This window comes from Schistocerca gregaria, chromosome X (assembly GCF_023897955.1).
Source record: "Schistocerca gregaria isolate iqSchGreg1 chromosome X, iqSchGreg1.2, whole genome shotgun sequence".
Taxonomy (NCBI): domain Eukaryota; kingdom Metazoa; phylum Arthropoda; class Insecta; order Orthoptera; family Acrididae; genus Schistocerca; species Schistocerca gregaria.
This window is the reverse complement of record NC_064931.1, coordinates 369,457,845-369,480,304: the sequence shown is the minus strand read 5'-3', so window position 1 is coordinate 369,480,304 and position 22,460 is coordinate 369,457,845. Positions and strand designations below refer to the sequence as shown.

The following is a 22,460-nucleotide window of genomic DNA, read 5'->3' as shown; positions in this document are numbered from 1 at the left end:
CAAACATTCTCCGTCGACAAATACATACTCCTATTGAACAGATTCAGCTATTTGAATGGGTCGCACTGTGGGCATTTGGGAAGCTGGATAGACGTATCGACGGATTGCTGCACATGGTGGCCTCACTGTATCGATGTTGTCGCTGCTTTTCATGGTAGTCTGTGGAACATTCCCACACCTGTAGACTATGTTCTGGCCGTCCACATAGTACACACGCATGTCAAGATCACTTGTTGCACGTGCCATCAGGGACCATTGGGCACAGTCTGCCTGCGGCAGTAGACCACATGTGCCTCTGGCCAGGCTACCACTGACACCACGATACTGTCAAGCATGGCTATTCTGGTGTCGTGAAAAATGTTGCCTGGGGAGTGGAATGGTGCTCTGTTGTCTTCAGTGAGGAGAGTAGGTACTGTCTGTATTCGAGTGACGGACGTAGATATGCACAGCGTAGACCTGGTGAGCTCCCTATTCCAGAGTCCATTCGTTCGCGACACAGGCATCCCAGGCTTCATAGCGTGGGGAGCCATCAGTTACAACTCGCGGTCACATTTGGTCTTTCTGCAGGGTAAAGCAGCCAGTGCTTACTATACTGCATAGGCTGTTAACTCAGAAATACTGCCAAGTCTTCGACAGAAAAATGTGTTTTTTCAGGAAGTAAATCCGCGTCCATAAATGGGTGTTGCTAGCGAGATAGCTAGATATCTCTTCAAATGATCACGTATGGGGCACTATGAAGCAGAAACTTACTACACTCCTGGAAATGGAAAAAAGAACACATTGACACCGGTGTGTCAGACCCACCATACTTGCTCCGGACACTGCGAGAGGGCTGTACAAGCAATGATCACACGCACGGCACAGCGGACACCCCAGGAACCGCGGTGCTGGCCGTCGAATGGCGCTAGCTGCGCAGCATTTGTGCACCGCCGCCGTCAGGTCAGTGTCAGCCAGTTCGCCGTGGCATACGGAGCTCCATCGCAGTCTTTAACACTGGTAGCATGCCGCGACAGCGTGGACGTGAACCGTATGTGCAGTTGACGGACTTTGAGCGAGGGCGTATAGTGGGCATGCAGGAGGCCAGGTGGATATACCGCCGAATTGCTCAACACGTGGGGCGTGAGGTCTCCACAGTACATCGATGTTGTCGCCACTGGTCGGCGGAAGGTGCACTTGCCGTCGACCTGGGACCAGACCGCAGCGACGCACGGATGCACGCCAAGACCGTAGGATCCTACGCAGTGCCGTAGGGGACCGCACCGCCACTTCCCAGCAAATTAGGGACACTGTTGCTCCTGGGGTATCGGCGAGGACCATTCGCAACCGTCTCCATGAAGCTGGGCTACGGTCCCGCACACCGTTAGGCCGTCTTCCGCTCACGCCCCAACATAGTGCAGCCCGCCTCCAGTGGTGTCGCGACAGGCGTGAATGGAGGGACGAATGGAGACGTGTCGTCTTCAGCGATGAGAGTCGCTTCTGCCTTGGTGCCAATGATGGTCGTATGCGTGTTTGGCGCCGTGCAGGTGAGCGCCACAATCAAGACTGCATACGACCGAGGCACACAGAGCCAACACCCGGCATCATGGTGTGGGGAGCGATCTCCTACACTGGCCGTACACCTCTGGTGATCGTCGAGGGGACACTGAATAGTGCACGGTACATCCAAACCGTCATCGAACCTATCGTTCTACCATTCCTAGACCGGCAAGGGAACTTGCTGTTCCAACAGGACAATGCACGTCCGCATGTATCCCGTGCCACCCAACGTGCTCTAGAAGGTGTAAATCAACTACCCTGGCCAGCAAGATCTCCGGATCTGTCCTCCATTGAGCATGTTTGGGACTGGATGAAGCGTCGTCTCACGCGGTCTGCACGTCCAGCACGAACGCTGGTCCAACTGAGGCGCCAGCCAGGTGGAAATGGCATGGCAAGCCGTTCCACAGGACTACATCCAGCATCTCTACGATCGTCTCCATGGGAGAATAGCAGCCTGCATTGCTGCGAAAGGTGGATATGCACTGTACTTGTGCCGACATTGTGCATGCTCTGTTGCCTGTGTCTATGTGCCTGTGGTTCTGTCAGTGTGATCATGTGATGTATCTGAAACCAGGAATGTGTCAATACAGTTTCCCCTTCCTGGGACAATGAATTCACGGTGTTCTTATTTCAATTTCCAGGAGTGTAGTTCTCCAGCTTTTGGAAGGAATGTTTCCGAATTGCAACAGAAGGCGCATTATGCTTGAGAAAATGTCTCACAGGATGCCATTCGGCACCTTTACGATCATATTATTTTCAAGGTCGGCTGGCGCCGTGCACACTTCTCTGATGTCGATGCCATGGTGTGGCTTGGTCCCAGTCAGTTTAATCATAGACAACCGCTTTTCGTGTGCGATTGTTTAAACTTGACGATGAACGATGGGATTTGATTCTTAGCATTTATTTTGAGACGAATCCTGTCACCTGAAGATACATCTCCACTGATGCTAAACCGATCTTGACTTTTTAATAAAAGTATTTTAACAGCCAGTGTGGAAGATTTTACTCACCAAGAACCTTTATGATGGTTGGCATGCGAGAATACCTGCTTGCTTTGTCGCCATAGGAGGGGGAGGGTGAAGCGGGGGGAAGGGGGGAGGGAGGGCTACACCTTGTGTTGAAGCGACTGTTTGGGCGTCCTTTACTGTGACATGTATGTTTCACTTGGTCTGGATTTGTTAGCATACACTCCTATAATAAAAGTCAGTAAAATAATCTTGTCGCGGAGGGTGCTGCATTTCTTTCCGGTAGTGTATATCATACCATCCACAAAGTATTCACATACAGTTTAAATGATCGTTTGCTGTTCTGGCGATCCCCCTTGTCGTCTGTTTACACTCAATTAGTTACGCCTGTGTCAAAATACCGCTCTGTCACTATAAAACATTTACACTGAAGTGACAAAAGTCATGGGATAGCGATATGCATGTATGGGGATGTCGGTAGCATCGGGTACTCACGGTATGAAAGGGCAGTGCGTTGGTAGAGCCGTCATTTGTAATAAGGTGATTCATGTGAAAACGTTTCTGGCGTGATCATGCCCGCACAATGGGAATTAACTGACTTTCAACTCGTAGTGGTAGTTGGAGCTAGATTCATGGGACGTTACATTCCGGAAATCGTTGGGGAATTGAGTACTCCACGATCCTTAGTGTGAAGAGTGTACTGAAAATACATTTCAGACATTACCTCTCACCACGGACAACGATCAGGAGCAACGGCGTTTGCGTAGAGTTGTCAGTGCTAACAGACAAGCAACACTTTGTTAAATAACCGCAGAGATCAATGTGGGGCATATGATGAACGTATCCGTTAGGACAGTGTGGCGAAATATGGCATTAATGGGCTATGGCCGAAGAGGAACGATGCTAGTGCCTTTGATAACAGCACGACATCGCCTACAGCGCCTCTCCTGCGCTCGTGACCATATCGATTGGACTATATACGACTGGAAAACCGTGGTCTAGTCAGACGAGTCCCGATTTGAGTTGGTAAGAGTTGATGCTATGTTTCGAGTGAGGCGCAGACCATCAAAGCCATGGACCCAATAAGGCACTGTGCAAGGTGGTGGTTCAAAAATGGCTCTGAGCACTATGGGACTCAACTGCTGTGGTCATCAGTCCCCTAGAACTTAGAACTACTTAAACCTAACTAACCTAAGGACATCACACACATCCATGCCCGAGGCAGGATTCGAACCTGCGACCGTAGCAGTCGCAAGGTGGTGGTGACTCCATAATGGTGTGGGCTCTATTTACATGGGGTGGACTGGGTTCTGGTTATGTTCGGCTACTTGGGGGCCATTTTCAGCCATTCATGGACACCGTGTCTTCAAACAACGATGGAATTTTTATAGACGGCAATGCGCCATGTCACAGTTGTTCGCAATTGGTTTGAAGAACATTCTGGACAATTCTAGCTAATGGTTTGGCCACCCAGACCGCCCGACATGAATCCCCTCGACATTTATGGGACATAATCTAGAGACCAGTTCGTGCATAAAATCCTACACCGACAAAATGGACGGCTATAGAGACAGTGTGGCTCAATATTTCTGCAGAGAACTTCCAACGACTTGTTGAGTCCACGGCATATCGAGTTGCCGCACTACGTCGGGCAAAAGGAGATCCGACACAATATTAGGAGGTAACATTTTCATATCAATGTATTTCCCCACTGTCACCGACTTCATTTTTTGCAGTAATGGAACTTTTCATTTGAGCTAAAAGTGCCCATCTTATCCTTCTTTACTGTTATTTTCATTTAAAGTAGTTATAGCCCGTAGTCACTTAAAATTTTCGTCGCATAGTGCGATATTTCCTGCCATCGTATTTTCTTGGTTATAATGTATGTGGCAGATTTCATGCACTCTATCAGTGGAGACTACGCCCGGTTATGGCTGGCCACTGGAATGCGATAAGAATTAGTTATGGAGTCACGGAGGACACTCCATCTTCCATCTTGCATCCCTGACGAGTCGTGCAAATAAAGTTATACTGCAACTCCGTTTTCACACATCCTGCCGTTGATGCTTATTTTTGTATTGCAGAATCTCTCTCGCAGACTTGAAAAATATTTTATTATTCTAAACCACTCTAAACCGCTAACTTCAAGTAGGAGAAATTGTTTCGTTACATGCCTTAACCCGTCACCTCTGAGGGCCACCCTGTGAACCCGTTTGTTTTCCTTGAACTCCCAGCTTCAGTTCCAAATGTTTAGTAGAAATCCAAGACAGTACGCGATCTTATGGTATCTGGCAAACCGCCACAAACCGAATAGTCACGTCCCGCAAAATTGTTTCCTAAAAAGTATTCTGATAAAGGGTACTTTTTTTGTGACGTACCCGGAAATTGCCCAGTTTGTCTCTCAACTACTACTCTGTGACAGAACCCTAGTGTCTCAGACGACACGTTCTACTTCCCCTTACGTCACTTTTTTGTGTTGTTTGTTATGGATAGGTAGGAAAATTTCATCTAACTTCTAAGCAGCAGCACTGAAGCTGAATCTGAGTTGTAAATGCAGCGGTATTCTGTAGTGCTGGCATAATTTCTGCATCTACATGATTACTCCGCAATTAAGCTACTTAACTTTCAAGCTATATCTCTACCGCTCCACTCTCGAACAGACCGCGGGAAAACGGACACTTACATTTTTCCATGCGAGTCCTGATTTCTCTTATTTTATTACTGTGATCATTTCTCCCTTTAGTAGGTTTGTGTCAACAAAATATTTTTACGCTCTAATGAGTAAGCTATGATTGAAATGTCATGAGAAGATCCTGCCGCAACGAAAACATCTTTGTTTTAATGGTTGCCACCCCAGTTCGCGTATCATATCCGTGTCAATTCCCCCCCCCCCCACCCCCCACCCCCCAATTTCGTGATAATACGAAACAAACTGTCCGAACGAACGTTTCCGATGCCCTCCGTCAATCCTGACTGATGCAGATCCCACACAGCACTGCAGTACTCCATAAAAGGGAGGACAAGTGTAGTGCAAACACTCTCTTCAGTAGATCAGCAGCATTTCGTAAGTGTTCTACCAGTAAATAGCAGTCTGTGATCTGCTTTCCCCACAACATAATCTATATGATAGTTCCAAATTAAGTTATTCGTAATTGTAATCCCCAAGTATGTAGTTGAATTTACAGCCTTAGATTTGTGTTATTTAACGTGGAACTGAAATTCAGCGTATTCGTACTGGTACTCGTGTGGATGACTTCACACTTTACAATGTTTAGAGTCAGTTGCCACTTCTCGTACCATACAAATATCATGGCTAAATCATTTTGCAATAGGTTTTAATCATCTGATGACTTTACAAGACGATAAATCATAGTAACATCTGCAAACAATCGAAGTGGACAGCTCGGATTCTTTCCTATTTCGTTTATGTGTATCAGGAACAGTAGAGGGCCTGCAACACGTCCTTGGGGACCGCCAGATATTACTTCTGTTTTACTCGATGACTTCCCGTCAGTTTCTACAAGCTGTGACCTCTCTGACCGAAAATCACGAATCCAGTCGCACAGCTGAGACGGCACTCCATAGGCACGCAATTTGACTGGAAGTCGCTTGTGGGGAATGGTTTCCAAAGCATTCTTCAAATGGAATCAGTCTGATGTCCCCTGTCTATAGCACTAATTACTTCGTGAGAATAAAGAGCTACGTGTGTATCACAACAACGATTTTTTCTTAATCCGTGTTGGCTGTTTGTCAATAAATCTTTTTCTTCAAAGTTCCATAGTGTTCTAGCACACTATATGTTCCAAAATCCTACTGCAAATCGATGTTAGCGATCTATGTCTGTAATTCAGGGCATTACTCCTATTTTCTTTCTTGTGTATTGGTTCAAATGGTTCAAATGGCTCTGAGCACTGTAGGACATAACTACTGAGGTCATCAGTCCCCTAGAACTTAGAACTACTCAAACCTAACTAACCTAAGGACATCACACACATCCATGCCCGAGGCAGGATTCGAACCTGCGACCGTAGTGGTCGCGCTGTTCCAGACTGTAGCGCCTAGAACCGCTCGGCCACCGCGGCCGGCTGTGTATTGGTGTGACTTGTCCAACTGTCCAGTGTTTAGCTACGGATCATTCGAAGAGCGAGGGTTGTATATGATCGCTAAGTATGGAGCTATTGCATCATCATATTATGAAAGGAACCGGACTGATATACATCCTAGACCGGACCCCTTGCGTTTAATAAATGATTTAAGCTGCTTCGCTACACCGAGGATATCTGCTTCTAAGTTATTTATGTTGGTAGATGTCCTTGATGTAAATTCTGGAGTATTTACTTCGTCTTCTTTGGTGAACGAATTGCGGAAAACTGTGTTTAGCAACTCCGCTTTAGTGGCACTGTCATCAGTAATCGCGCAGTGAAGGTATTGATTGCGTCTTGCCCTGGTGTACTGAGATTTTTTGCCAGATTTCGAGACAGAGTTTCGTTGTGGAAACTATTAAAAGCATCTCGCATTGAATTTTGAGCTAATTTTCGAGCTTCTGTAAAACTTCGCCATCTTGGAGTTTAACATGCTTTTTTTGTTGCTTCTGCAACTGCATTCTGATCTGTATTGTGTGCCATGGGGGAACAGTACCTTCTGTTATTATTTTATTTTGTATATATCTCTCAGTCTCCATCGATTTGTACACTTAGCGCAGTGGCAGGTACTCTGTACTGCTAGCGTAATTCATTGACATACCACAGTAGCAGGTACTGTGTAGTACTTGCATAATTTGTTGACGTAACGGAGTAGCAGGTACTCCCGTACAGAGCGTACTGAGTCGACGTGCCACGTGCGGTCTACACAGCCACGGGAGGGACCGTCCTTCTGGTGATAAGGCACCCACGCACGCCACACGCCACTGTCTCACGCACCTAGTCTGTGCCCGACCCTGCAAAGAACCAAAAACATTGTTCACTCCCATGATTCTGCTTTCTGACTCTTCATTACCGGAAATTCCTGCTACAATCGACTGTGAGAGTTTTATGTAAATGACGATAATGGAAACGAATTTGCGTCTCTACACAAGAGACCATTCCCGAACCTCATCCTTCTCGTATTTATCACGACTGGGGGCTGCTTCGGTATGCAGTAGCAGTTCTAAACTTTTCATTGGTACAGAAGACAATTTCACGTGGCTGACGCCCCTTTCGCATTTGGCATTTGTTCTCTGACACTGTATAGCCGGTCGGTGGGGCCGTGCGGTTCTAGGCACTTCAGTTCGGAGCCGCGTGACCGCTACGGTCGCAGGTTCGAATACTGCCTCGGGCATGGATGTGTGTGATGTCCTTAGGTTAGTTATGTTTAAGCAGTTCTAAGTTCTAGGGGACTGATGACCTCAGAAATTAAGTTCCATAGTGCTCAGAGCCATTTGAACCATTTTTTCGACACTGTATTATTTTTGTGTCACTCTTCCCATTTTTTTGCGGTGAAGTCAAGAGATCATTCCTTAGGATTATGCAACATTACTCTAGTTAAATCATATCATGGATTTAAGTGTGCAGCATTCAATAAGGCACAGCAATGGCGATTTCTTTTAGTGCGTGTTAGTACATGTACGATGTGTTTATTATCCTACTGAAAGCCATTGACGACTATGGGTGCATCTTCGTCATCCTCTAGTTACGTATAGATTGTGTATTCCCTTAGAAAAACAATAATCCATGTCATACGCTATGCACCAAATATTTACTAAGTTTTGCTGTATTATCATTGAATCATCTCCGCTTATTGTCATGGAATGAGTCTGTCTTGTTGCTAGCTTCAGATAACTAAATTCGTGGAGGAGTAACAATATTTATGTTTACGAGTAATTTTCACACTCACTCTGAAGCAGTTATACTCCTAATCGCCATTGAATTGCACTTGCATGTTTTATATTTGTCATTTATTCTTATTGCCTCAATGTACTTTATTTTCGTGGAAGTTTAACTTTTGCTCTAAGTTTTGATTTGTCCCCAGACAATTATTAAAGCCTCTGTTTACTTATACCTAGATTTGCAATGTCACTAAGACTATAACAGTGGCTTTTCCCGCTGTTTCTTATATAGTCCTGTTTATTGTACCTATGGTGTGTATTTATTAGATAACTTGCTTCTGTTTGTCAGGTATCAGAGAGCTTATCGTGCTGTAGCTCAATTCTTTGCAGAAGACAGTTAACTGAGGTCCTTAATTGGTAAGAGTTAAAACACAATGTTCTCTCAGATGCCTGATTAACGAAAATAATTTCCTTAATAAACATAAATAATACGTGGTATCAACAGGATTATTTAGGATACAGCAGGAAATTCACATGGTTATAGTTACAGTGAATTCAACAAAAGATTTAAATCACTGCTTTAGAATTATCAGCTTAATTGCTATTTCCTATTTCAATGGAATTTTCATTAGTAAGGATCATTTTCATCGAACTGGTACACAGTAATTGTGCTATCTTGTGCTACTCTCTTTTTCAGTATCGGGTTTTACTGTTATAGGTTTTTAGAACTTAGCCAATTCTCTATATTATGTTTACTCAACGAGAAAACAGGGTGGTATGTGACATTTATATATAGTCACTTTTTTAATATTTATGTTACGGGAATTACATTCTCGATAATTTTCCAAGCTGATAACTGATTTGCACTGTCAGTGCAGTTTTACAGAGAATTACTAGTTCCTTGCGCTAGTGTTGTGGACTCGCCATTGGGAAAGTAACTAATCTTGCAGTTCATTGCGCATCAAAGAATGTTATAAATTTCGGATCCTTTCAAGCTAAATGCGTTCACGCTTATACTTTAACCCTGTTTTGTGTGGCCTTTAATGTGTAGAATATTTCATTAAATTCAAATGACAGGTTTTAAGAACAATATTACTTGTCAAGTTTAGCTTCTGTACCCGAAGAGGCCATATTGATTCGTAATATTTTACTCAAGGCTTTGTCTAATGCTTGTCTTTTGCAGGTGATTTAATGTACCTGTAGCTTTACTCAAACCACTGTGGAGAGTCGACACCACTTCACATATCCACACCGAGCCAGCAATAGAGCACGAGTTGCAAAAAATAGATAAATACATAAAAATAAATAAAATAAAATAAAAAATGGAAAAATTAGCCATTCAGCTTTTTGTTATCCATAGCTACAAGCCCCCAAAGCGGGTCACACCATCCCCCTCCGCCCTTACACGTAGGCTTTATGTAGTGAGAGAACACTGTGTAAGGCACTTAGCCATTCTGGAAGGCATTACAAAGTTTTATTTTTATTTATAATTTGTGACTTACATTTTCGTCTATATTGATGAAGGAGAAACGTTGTGCTCTATGTATCGAGTGGAATGGTGGTTTCAGCAAAAGATTGTTTGTTGCTGTTGAACGTGCTGACAACACAGTCCACTGTGCTCTGCTGTGAGTAGCCAGCAAGGGGCTTGGGAGAAACATCACGTGTTTACTGCCGGACGTCGTCTGGAGCGTCGGATCCGGAATGGAGAATCTCTCTGGCGCCGACTTTCAGCTAGCTGTAACTTGAGCTTCTCTCTCTCCTTACTTTTCGGACTTCGATCTGACACTAAACGTAACACGTTGTCATGACCAATTTCACTGCCTGATTGCCACATAGGACGGAATGGATGCACCCTTATGTATTCCGTATAAAACAAAATATTGAATCGGTTTCTAATTAACTATATGAATCAAGGAAACTCCATATTCCCGACTACCGCGGGCAGGAGCCATGCTGGCTCTATACACACAATCCAAAAATGTATCAAATCTCCAGACAACTAAAAATGAGATTAACAGAAACAACAAACTGGCAAAACAGGAATTTACAGAGGAGTAACATAGAGCTGTAGACACATGAATCGCTATGGGAAATAATGATGCCACTTACAGTAAAATTAAAGAAACATTCGCAAAAAAATAAAAGCATTCTTTTGAATATTAAAAGCTCAGTCTGAAAGTCAGTAATAATCGACTACAATATACAGGTCGTGAGTTGAGATGGAACAGAGAGAGAGAGAGAGAGAGAGAGAGAGAGAGAGAGAGAGAGCGATTATGTAAGACTTACTCTCGCTTTTTTTATAGCATTTTAACCTCATTTGTCTCTGCTAAATTCAGTAAGGGTCGCTGATAACTTCGCCATTGTGCGACTGTAATTACCTCCATTACCTCCCTCCCCCCCCCCCCCACACACACACACGCACACGCGTAATATCATAGAAAGGGACGAAGAAGAAAACGGTGATGGGATGGGAGATTTAATACCGAGGAACGAAAGTTATAGAATAGTTCAAGAAAAATTCAATAATTCGAATTCCAAAGATAGGTGCTGACAGAAGGCACTATTACGAAACAATCACTTTCATAAGTCGTGGTTGCAAAATACTGACACAAATTATTTATAGAAGAGAAAAATAACTCATAGATACAAGTCTTGAGGAAGATCACTTTGAATTTCAGAGAAACATAGAATACGCCAGGCAATATTGACCGCCCGTCTTAGAAGATAAACTGAAGAAATGCGTACCTACATTTACAACATTTGTACATTTACAGAAAGCTGTTAACAATGTTAAGTGGAACACACTGTTTGAAATTTTTGAGGTTGTAAGAGTGATAAATTACAGATTTCGTCAAAACCCAAACAAACCTTCATCTGGTCGTCTTCTACCAGCTTCTCCATTCTTCTGCAAGTAAGTCGTGTTAGTGTTTTACAACCATGACTTCAAGTTTTGTTAATTAAGCAGTTAAATAACTGACGATGGCCGAAGTAGAGAGGATGTAAAATACAGGCTGCAAATAGCAAGACAATCGTTTCTGAAAAATAAAAGTTTGCTAACATCGTATACGGTATAGATTTAAATGTTATTTATTCTTCGCTGAAGATATTTTTCCTGAGTGTAGAGTTGTCGATAGTGAAACGTGGACATTAAAAGCAGTTCACTCAAGATTAGTATTTTGTACTCTCTCGGTACGAAAGCATAAATCAGAAACAGAATTAGAAGCGGCACCAACTGCTGAGTGAATGTATACCAATATCAAAAGCCAGACGCACCAAAAACAAAACCCGCTCGTTGTAGATGTAGCGATATGACCATTTACAAAACACAGCGTACATTATGAAACAAGTGCATAGGCTGTCCACCGTTCGGGTTTATATCCAGCTTAATGTCGCGGCCCATGTGATATTTCGGCCTCACATTTTGCAGCAGGCCCAAGCACATCACTTCTTTCATACTCGCTGTTGGCGGGGATACCATATCCTTCCCCTTTTTATTCGGCACGTTATGTCACTAATGACTAAGTACATGGCGTAATCAGTGTAGGAGGACGGATGTGATGCATTGATCAGCTCCCCCAACAAGGGATCAGGCGGTTAATTTGAAATGAACCACTTCAGTCCCTCATTGTAGTCCTGGGGTGGCTGAGTTGGCATCATGTCAGAGATTAATAGCTGAGGTGGTACAACAACGTCTACAACGTGCCTGGGCAGTGGGACTTGTTACACAACTATGGGCTTCCATATCCTAGTCCAGTCTGTGTACTTGCAAGTGTGGTGGTAGGGACTCAGGGTGTACCAGTGAATGGGTGGGAGAGGCTGCTCAGGAAAATTGTTATGTGGGTGTCAGGAGACTGTGGCGGTAGGGGCACCATTAGTGAATGCAGTCGCGGCCAGAACCAGTTTTGGTGGTGACTCATCAGCTCATGACCATCCACAGTATCAGATAGCTGACAGCCCCTATGGTCTATGATGATACCTCAGTCCAGTACTGGGCACCGTCCATATGCGAACTCCAGAAGCAGGTGCCGTGATTATAGGAGAACCTGCCTTTGTGCAGGTATTCTAGCATGGTTCGATGCCTGCGCCTGAGCAATATCTCAATCAGACTAATCTGGTCAACCGAAGATGGGGCTAGACAAATACGTGATGAGGAAGCTGTGTAGTGCTTTCTTGGTCAACTCGTCAGCAAGGGATTACTCATTTGCATTTTCAATTTCCTGACCATCTGCCAATCGCTGGAGCTGTAGAACAGATGGTAGGCGGTGGTGGTTAGGTGTTCAGTGCTGGAACTGGGTAGAAGCATCCACCGCAAGCAACCACATAGCTCTCTGAAAAGGACCGACAAAATCAGCACGCGCTCCCTCCCATCGGTGCTGCAGATGTGGGTATGGAGAGAAATGCTGTTCCGTGGCCACCAGTTCAGGCAGCAGGCTCGACAGGAGGAGCATGGACGTTCACTTGCAGCGTCGACTCCAGGCCAGTATATGTAGCGATAAACTAACACCTTATAAATATCATCCCCTAGTTTGACGCAAGCATGAGCTGGAGGATGTGGGGCCAGAATAGGGGTGGACTGACGACCCAGCATTCAGACTCGTCTGTGGCTAAAGTTGTGACGGTTTTTACTGCCTGAGACTGATGCCTGTCGCAAATTGGTTATGAAAGACTCTCTCTGCCGGTTTTTCGTAAACATTCCGATCATCCATACTGCACTGTTGTCGAAGCTTTGCAGTAGTGGTCCGACGCTGTAGATCTCTCGTGTGCCGTTGGAGGCAATCCGTCCACGGTCGGTTGCAGGTGCTGGCTGAGTGAAAAACAAGCTGTTTCCTGGAAATCAAACTCAACGCCAGAGCCAATGAGAAAGTGGGACAGGGCTCCTGTGTTGGATATTTGGCCGTGGGGTAGAAGTGGATTTCGTAGTAGTAAACACTTGAAATCAGCACCCACTACTGCAAACACAGTGCTGTCTTTCCTGAGAGCTTGCACCTATGTCCTGAAAGATACATGAATGGTTTTCAGTTGGTTAATAGGTGGATTTTGCAGCCATAACAATATAAAAGACACTTCGTCACACTGCAAATTAACTCTAAAGTCTCTTTCTTAGTCTGTGGATAGTTTAGCTGTGCTGCCGTTAATGTTTTAGAAGTATAGGCAATCGATTTTTCGAATACTGGACAAAAACGTCCCATTGCAAGCATCCACCATGAGCCTGGTGCACATAGTATCAAGCATTGTGCTGTTTTTAGGCAACCCTTTAGGCATCGAAAGGCCGCATTTTGACGCACTGTGCGTAGCTAATTTAGTGTGTGCAGGACTTGCGCTGCTTGGGTAGTAAACTTAGCATTGTAGGTTATTTTGCCGAGTGAAGACTGCAGTTGTTTCGGGTTAGTAGGCGCTGGAATATTTGTTACGGCGTCGATACGGTCGCACGTGGATATGGTACCTTTGCTGCTGAGAATTCGCCTCAGGTATTTAACGCTGGAGGGAAAATATATGCCACTGTTTAACAGACAAAGAGTTGTCTGGAAAGATATTCAAGGTTCCTAAGCTGTTGCACATTTGTCACCCATGTTACAATAATGCCGTGTAAGTAGTTAGTGCATTAAAGAATTCCATGAATTAATTACTCTAAGTATTTCTGAAATATGGTTCAAACACTAGCAACTCCAAACTGTAAGCGATTATACAGGAACAAGGCGTATGGCGTACTTAAAATTAGTAACTGTTTTGATTCACTGTTCAATTGGAGTTGTAGATATACAGCTCTGAGATCAATTTTTGAGTAGTGTCCTCCCCCTGGGCTATATTTGTTAACAAATGTTCTGGATGTCTTATATGAAAGAGATAAATATTTGAATGAGCATTGATAGTTGCTTTAAAATCGCGACAAATGCACATAGGCCTGTTAGGTTTTTAATGGCAACCATTGGCGTCGACCTTTGAGTGGTTGATACCGATGTAGTTAACTGTGCCTAAGCAGTATCTATAACAGTAAACGGTAGAGTGTGAGCTCTACGAAGTTTTGGCACTGCTGTTCGTTTCATAGAGAGACGAGCAGTAAACATTTTTGCACAATTTAGCAATGCTTCGAAAATCTCATTGTATCTGTCGCAGAGAAAATCGCTTTCGGTAAACAGCACTATTTCGGACATTTGCATGGCCCACTTACTTTGAAACCAAGTGCTGTGAAGGCGTCTCAGCCGAAATAACAGTCCGTGTTGCCCACATAAGTTGTACAATTCACAATTACCGGTTTCGGCTATTATCATCTTCAGATCACTTGCATCTAGTAATACAGTTGTGCGACAAACCAACAAGCGGCGGCTCCTTTATACCCCGCGTTTGCGTTTGCGTAAGAAATCGTCGTAGCTGACGTGAACATATAGCACCCCACTGATAGAAGCTGGACGAATCGATAAATCGCTATCAAAAACTGTTGTGATGACTGAATCAAAGGCTGTTTTTTTATATCTGATCAAATAGGGATACAAATCTTACTTAAAGATTAACCCTTGTCTCTGTTTATAAAACTGTCACTTATTCTAATTTTTATGTATTCCTTTAAAACACACTCCCCATAGCGAGACGCAGGGGTAACAATTTGTGTCTCTTCACACAACGTTCTATATGCCTCGGTAAGACGGTGCTGAACACATCAGTACTGAATGGTACGAATTGTTTTAACCAATATACGCTTTCCTTCAAATGCAGGGGACTCAATTCGAAGTCATACTTTACTGAGCCAAGGAACGCTCCAATCCTGGCTGGTGGACGAAAAACACTTTTGATCTTACATATTTTTAAAAATTGTTCCTATTTTCGAAGAGACGTTCCCAGTAAAAGGTTGGGAAGTCTCAGATTTGCATGTATCGTCTAATGATTCCCGCGTAGGTCAAAACTGTAAAACATGACGTATCTGTTTATCTGTATCGCCATATGCTTAAACCCAACTTTAAGATGATGCAGCTCTTCTGTCAAGCTTTTTGTGTCTGAAATGGCATAGGTCTTTCTTGCCGAAGTCTGTAGGACTCACGTGCGTTGGATCAAGGGATTGTAGCCTGATGCATGCAGGTAACGGTGCGTGTGCGCGGGCTTACAGTAAACACTATGACCCAGTGTCCCATGACGCTTTCTGTAAACTAAGGCATCTAGTAAAGGGAGCTTTCCACCCTTCAAAACCGTCATAGCGAAATTTATTCTTGGACGAACGCAATTACAGCGATCTATGGAACGGCTAATATTGTCTCTCCCATGTGGTCATACTATGAACGTACCTCCAAGAACAAGTAGAGACGTAAAATGTTGTATGAAGATACACAGATGGTTGTCCCTGCATCTCACCTTTGGGACTATGTTTTAAAAGAATTCATTGAATTCGACTATATGACAATCCCATAAATAGAGACAAGGACTACCCTTTAAATAAGATTTGGAATCCTATTTTATGAGACATTAAGAAACAACGGTCTTTGATTCAGTGATCAGAATAGTTTTTGATAGCGATTTATGAATTCCGCCAGCTTCCACCACTGGGGCACTGTATGTTCACGTCCGCTAGAGGGCAGTTATGGCGATTTCTTGTGCACGCGCAGCCGTGTTTCTGCAGGCTATAAACGAGTCGCTGCTCACAATCTGGACTTCCTCTGTTATGCCAGCGTTGCCTGCTGTCCCACACACAGCTCCTGTACGACCTCATCCCCTTCCCCCACCTCCTCCTTTTCCTCCAAAATATCTGTATCCTTTACACTGTCCACAGGCTCGATCCGCCCTCCCTCTGGTGTCCTGCTTCCTCTCCATCCCCTGCCGCACCCCACCCCACCCATTGCCTCTATCGCTGTATCCCCCATCTCTCCACCTCCACACCCTTTACATCCTTCATCAGGGCAATTTCCAGCACCTCCCCCTCCTGGATGATGAACTTTACCGTGACGTCTACCCTTCCTAGAAATTGTAGCCGAACCTTGTTTGCCCCCCCCCCCCTCCCCAGGGCTCCTTTTCCCCCTCCCCTCCTTCCCTCAGAGCAATTTTTCCTCTTTCCCTTCCCTGAGTCTCTGCACTCCCTCATGCAGCCCCCACCGCTGGAGGTTCGAGTCCTCCCTCGTTTATGGTTGTGTGTAGTGTCCTTAGTGTTGAGTTAGTTTCAGTAGTGTGTAAGTCTAAGGACCGATAACTTCAGCAGTTTGGTCCCTTAGGAATTCATCCACATTTTTCTGCACAGCTGTTTTCCTCACTCGTCCTTCCCTCCCTGGCCCCCTTTGGCGCCTCCCCCCCCCCCCCCAGGTCGTCCCCCCTTCTCTTCCTCCCCTCTACCACCACCACTTCCCCCTTTTCTTCATTTCTCCCCAGTATCCCTACCCTGGAAGATCCTCCCAGTTTGTTCTTCATCATCAGTGTGCTGCATCAGTGTTGTGTTCAGTGCAGTTCTACAAATGGTTCAAATGGCTCTGAGCACTATGGGACTTAACAGCTGAGGTCATCAGTCCCCAAGAACTTAGAACTAGTTAAACGTAACTAACCTAAGGACCTCACACACATCCATGCCTGAGGCAGGATTCGAACCTGCGACCGTAGCGGTCTCGGAGTGCCTAGAACTGCACGGCCACACTGGCCGGCGCAGTTCTACAGTGACATCAAGTAGTGTAGTTTCAATTGTTTGCTTGACCTGTATATAGTTATGCTGTATGTGATAGTTCTGTGCTACGCCGCCTATAGCGTGGCTGTTTTAATCATGCTGCAATTTTTATGCTCCGGCCATACTTCGCCTTATGTTCTTTTAAACCTTACAGTGTGTGGTTCTTTGTTTAAAATACTTTTTTAGATTTTTACCCCATTTTTACAGTCACCCCTCCCCCCCTTTTGTATGCTATCTTCCGTTATATTCCCCCTTTTTAAATCGTTGTTTCTCTGAGTTTTCTCCTTTATGTTGTTTCAAATGTCTTCCTATTATATGCTTAATGTCTCTCAGCTGAAGAGCAGTGCCTATGCTGCTTCCAGACCACCCCGGATGAGGAACTGAAACGCAATAAAAAAAAAAATCTGTATTCACTTCCACCATCGGAGGGCGGTACGGGACTTCAAGCTCCACCACCACACCTTCAATGTGCACTACAGTGATGTCATTGGAAAGAAGTTATTGTAGGACAGAACAATTTTACCCTTACACCAACGTCCGCAGCCCGTGGTCTAGTGGCTAGTGTTCTTGCCTCAGGATCACGGAGTCCCAAGTTCGATTCCCAGCCGGGTTGGGGATTTTCTCTGCATGGGGACTGGGTGTTTGTGTTGTCCTCATCATTTCATCATCGTCATTTGTGACAGAGAATGGAATGGGTTGTGAATAAAAAATGGAATGTGTAAAAATTGGGACGTTGTACAGGCACTGATGACCACACAGTTGAGCGCTCGACATGCGAAACATCATCATCATCAGCACCACTATCTTACACCAACACAGTAAGACGGAGATACATCTGTGATGCTGTAACTCAAACTACCACACACACAAAAAAGTCTTAATTCAGTTCTGTCGAGTTCGTGGAACAACGTACTCGCCTGAAGATAGCGGCCAAGTGGACCGCGGAAATATTGTGTCATGGTGACTTCATGATCCGGCTACAGACCCGAGACGAATATTATCAGTTACTACATAGTGATAGTCTACATGTAAACCAAGTTCAATTAGGTAAAGCTACATCTTCAAAAGATATAGGCTTACATACGAAATAACAAATAAAAAATAGTGACTAACAGCCATGCATACCAGTCATAGATACCATAAAGATAATCTGATTAGGTATCAAGGTCAGTATCTGTATACTTTGGTTCATAGTGAGGGCTGTGATGGCCTGTGGCCGTCCTGTATTTGTAAAGTAATATTTTCAAATGGCAAAATTTTTCAAATTGCAAAAAATGAGCGTCTGACAATAAAACCTAAACTGACATACAATATGTAGAACTAAAAACCATACTAAAATCCACATAAAACGTGTTAAGAATAATAACAGAAAACTCCAAGCCTGGCAATGTGAATAACACTTCATTGTATAAAAGTCAGAATAAAATATGTGAAACAAACTTCAAATCTTTTTAAAGAAACCTTTCAGCATGACAAAGCAATTAAACATAACTTTTAGTGGAAGATAATTAACAAGACAACGGATATTTCATTAAAATCTCGATAGCACATAACTCATTTGGAATGGTATGTACCTGGAGCCCCCTCCTGGCCGCTCTGTAGTTTTTGTTTCCCTGTGGTGGAGCTTGAGGAGGAAGGTTGTCTCCCCACCGCTGATGGCCGGCGCCATGCATCAGTGTTATTTACTTTACCAGGATACGATATTTCGATTATTACGCTTTACACGTTTTATATGGATTTTAAGTATTGATTTTATTTACACATATTTTATGTCATTTTATGTTTTATTGTCACACGGTCATTTCTGCCATATTAAATAATTTTAATTAATGACTAGGCATATTGCATTTTAACTACTGAATTTCTGATACTGATTGCTCACGTACGCTAACGTTACTGCCCTCTACTGGCTGCAGTTATTTGTATAAATGCAGAACACACCCAGGCCATCATCAACACTAACCATATACCTGGGTGAATAGATACTGTTGTTGACAATTATCTCATAATATTTTTATGGTATGTGTGGTTGGTAAGCAAGGCTGTTTGTCATGATATTATATTTAATCGTCGTTTCTTATGTATTTCTAGACCTTTTGTAGATTTAGCTTCAGCTAATTGAATTTACCTTGTCTCACCATTCTTTTACTATTTATAACAGATCTGAAGATGGTAAAAGCTGAAACCGGTGATTGTGAATTATGCAATTTATGCGTTCAAGACGGTTCTCTATAAGTAAAGTGTCATAACATGATCTCAGACTAATTTACAGACTTTATGTCCTCAGACAAATTTCCTGTTGGCTTCTGTCTCGGGTTCTTCGGTCGAAGGGTTTCACAATTTTTATGACTTTTCGCCAGCAAGAGTGGTTGGTATTGCCAAAGCTTCCCCCTTCACTGCTGGTGGTGGACTGGATGTGAGCTCGACCACAGATTATATGCACATGACGTCCAAGGGCTTTTCCGTGGTCATTATTGCTGCGGTTGTCCTCTTGCTCCCAGCAATTGTCGTTCGCTGCAGCGTGGGAATCCAGGATCAGTTCTTCTTGAGTCTTTCTTCTTTCTCGCTTTCTCGTTGAAGCTATTGTTCTGTTTTTGTATTTCTATTGCTTCCCTGAACAAGCAGGTATGAGAGCTCTTCTTTGCAGGAAGAAATTACGTATAGGCGCATTTTACAATGTGGTCGGCCTCACACAATGCGTGCTCGACCACCGCCGATTTCTCCACCTGTCCCAGCTTGCAGTGTCCCTAGTGCTTGGTGATTCTGCTGTTGATTGATTATCCAATCATACCAACATAGACTTTTCCACAGATACGGGACGTGCGGTATATTCCGGACATTGCAAGTGGGTCCCTTGTCTCCTTTGCTGATCTGAGACATCCTTTGATCTTCTTCATGGGTCTATAAATAGTCTTTACGCCTTGTGTACACTATATACGAGCGATTCTGCCCGTCACTCTGGGAACATTTGGCAGAAATTCCGTACTCGACATTTCTTTTTCCGATATATCACTTTGCCGAGTGTTTGATTCTGTGACACTTCTTATGTAACTGGTAAAGCATCTACATTTCCTCAGAACATTTTCTGGATGTTGAATGTCGCATCTGAGGTTCTGCGGCTCACATATTCGTCTTTCTAGCGTTACGAGCATATTAATCATGCTTTTTTTCCGGCTCGGGCGGTGATTTATGTGGTCACTTGATCAGCCGAAAGTGTTAACTGCATTAGGCGAATCTGCAACTAAGAACGTTGGCACACGTTCGACGTTTCTGTATTTAGCGGTAAGTGACAGTTCTCCAAAGAGAGGAATTATCTTTTGGCAGTAAGACACGAGCCGTCGCTGAGCCCTCTGCAACGGAGGCGAGCCGAGCTGCCGATACGCGTCTTCATTGATTAATGGGACGGCAGCTCCGATGCCCAGCTGGAACTCCAGTGAGTGGCTGGAAACGGTGAGAGCAAACCTCAGCTACTGTGGTGGTTTCTGTAGTGTCTCTCTAGTTCATCTACGTCCAGTATGCCATGTTTTTCCATGAGCCCGGCATGAGCTTGCCACACGCCTAACAGTGAGCGACATGGTGTGGACAGCAATCTCTAGAATGTAGCTAGCCGCAATCCAGGCGTGAATGGAGCTTCACTGCCCAACGTAGTGTACACTTCAGTGTAGGAGTGGGAGACCGTATTTGACCCACCCATTTAGTATAAAGAAAAGGTTTTCTCTAATGAGGCGGAATCATTATGATCGACGTACTTAAGTCTCTCACGAGACGCAGACGATCGGGACTACACCGAACACTGGTTAGAATTAGGAGCGTAAGAGTATGACAGTAAGAATCCTCATCTAAGTGCTGTTCATGACGGTGAATAACTAATTTCGATACCTGAATTTCAGTAGTAAAGGAATACTGAGCTTCGGAAGAAACCTCAAAAAGTCTGACAATCTTACGAACTACAGTGGGGCAAGGATCGGATGTGGCTAATACTTTAGCCGTTACTTCCCTGTCAGGGACTAGCCGTACAACCTCACGACGCATCAGTAAATCACATAGGAAACTTTACAGCTCTGACAAGTAAAACTATAGTGTCGCCTGAAATCCTGTAGGTCGGCTACCTATGCTGTGTACACCTGTCACTGTTGTTTATTACACTTATCAATCTGTAGTCTCTCAGCTACCAGATGCTGCTGAAGACTGTAGTATTTGATTAACACAGCCCACAGTACGTCGAAACATAAATCACCAGTGTTTGTAAGCGGTCACAATTTCTCGACCACTTCATGCTAACGACTACTAGAAAACAAGAATAAATCACTTTATTGTTTATCGAAAATACTATAAGGAAGACAAAACAGTTCAATATGTCATAAGTATACCTTCCAGGTCATTGAACTCGGTAAAGCAGACGAACCACCTATTAATATAAACATATGAAGATGGTAACCGTTCTTTCGGACATGTCCGAAAGAACAGATACCATCTTCATATAGATAAGGCTTCCCGCCAATGATCATCTTCAGTGCGGATGCACTCACATTGCTCAAACTCTTACGGGAATCGGTAGATTGACTGTCGCGAGCAATGGGTGTAGTGGGCAGGGGCACTACGAATGTGGAGTGTGGACAGTAAGTTGGAAGTGTGGGTCTCACGGGGAGCGTGTCAGAGATAAGTCCCTGCAGTCGCACTATACTCTGTGGTCTCGGTGGCTCTGTCGGATAGAACGTCTGCCATGTAAGAAGGAGATCCCGCGTTCGAGTCGCGGTCGGGGAACACATTTTCAACTGGCTCCGTTGATATTTATCAACGCCTCCTATTAATATTGATCACATAAGACCTACAGGATAGTTGCATGCTCCTCTTATTGTTACCGCTGTTGTTCCTACTGTGGTTTTAGGTGTTGCTGCAGTTACAGCTGTTGTTGCCAAAGTTCAAGAAGTTTCACATCCATGTTACCGGAAATGAGTCCATTAGAGACACTAAATGTGCTAACTAATGTATATCATTCTTAATTCTATTTAGTACTATTATTACTATTATTATTAATGTCAATTAACATAATAATTATTACTATTAATATTATTATTATTATTGTGAACGTTTTTGTAATATCTTCGGCATGTTATGCTCTTGGTCAGTTGTAGAAAAGAACCTTAAGATCCAAATCTAGTCGACCGAGCGAGATGGCGCAGTGGTTAGCACACTGGACTCGCATTCGGGAGGACGACGGTTCAATCCCGTCTCCGACCATCCTGATTTAGGTTTTCCGTGATTTCCCTAAATCGCTTCAGGCAAATGCCGGGATGGTTCCTTTGAAAGGGCACGACCGATTTCCTTCCCCGTCCTTCCCTCACCCGAGCTTCTGCTCCATCTCTAATGACTTCGTTGTCGACGGGACGTTTAACACTAATCTCCTCCTCCTCCAAATCTAGTTAGGCAGAATAAGCAATCAAAAAATGCACGGTACAGCAAGCCCTTGTCACCACTTTTCTGTCCACTCTCTATAGGAAACAGGAAAACGGCAAGGGAGCAA

At 44.0% G+C, this 22,460-nt stretch overlaps 1 protein-coding gene across 1 annotated transcript in view; it reads right to left on the bottom strand.

The window, feature by feature from the left end:
* LOC126299169 (uncharacterized) overlaps nucleotides 1-22,460 on the bottom strand; it is a 514,148-nt gene that overhangs the window by 459,596 nt on the left and 32,092 nt on the right. The gene's annotated exons all lie outside the window — the stretch shown is intronic.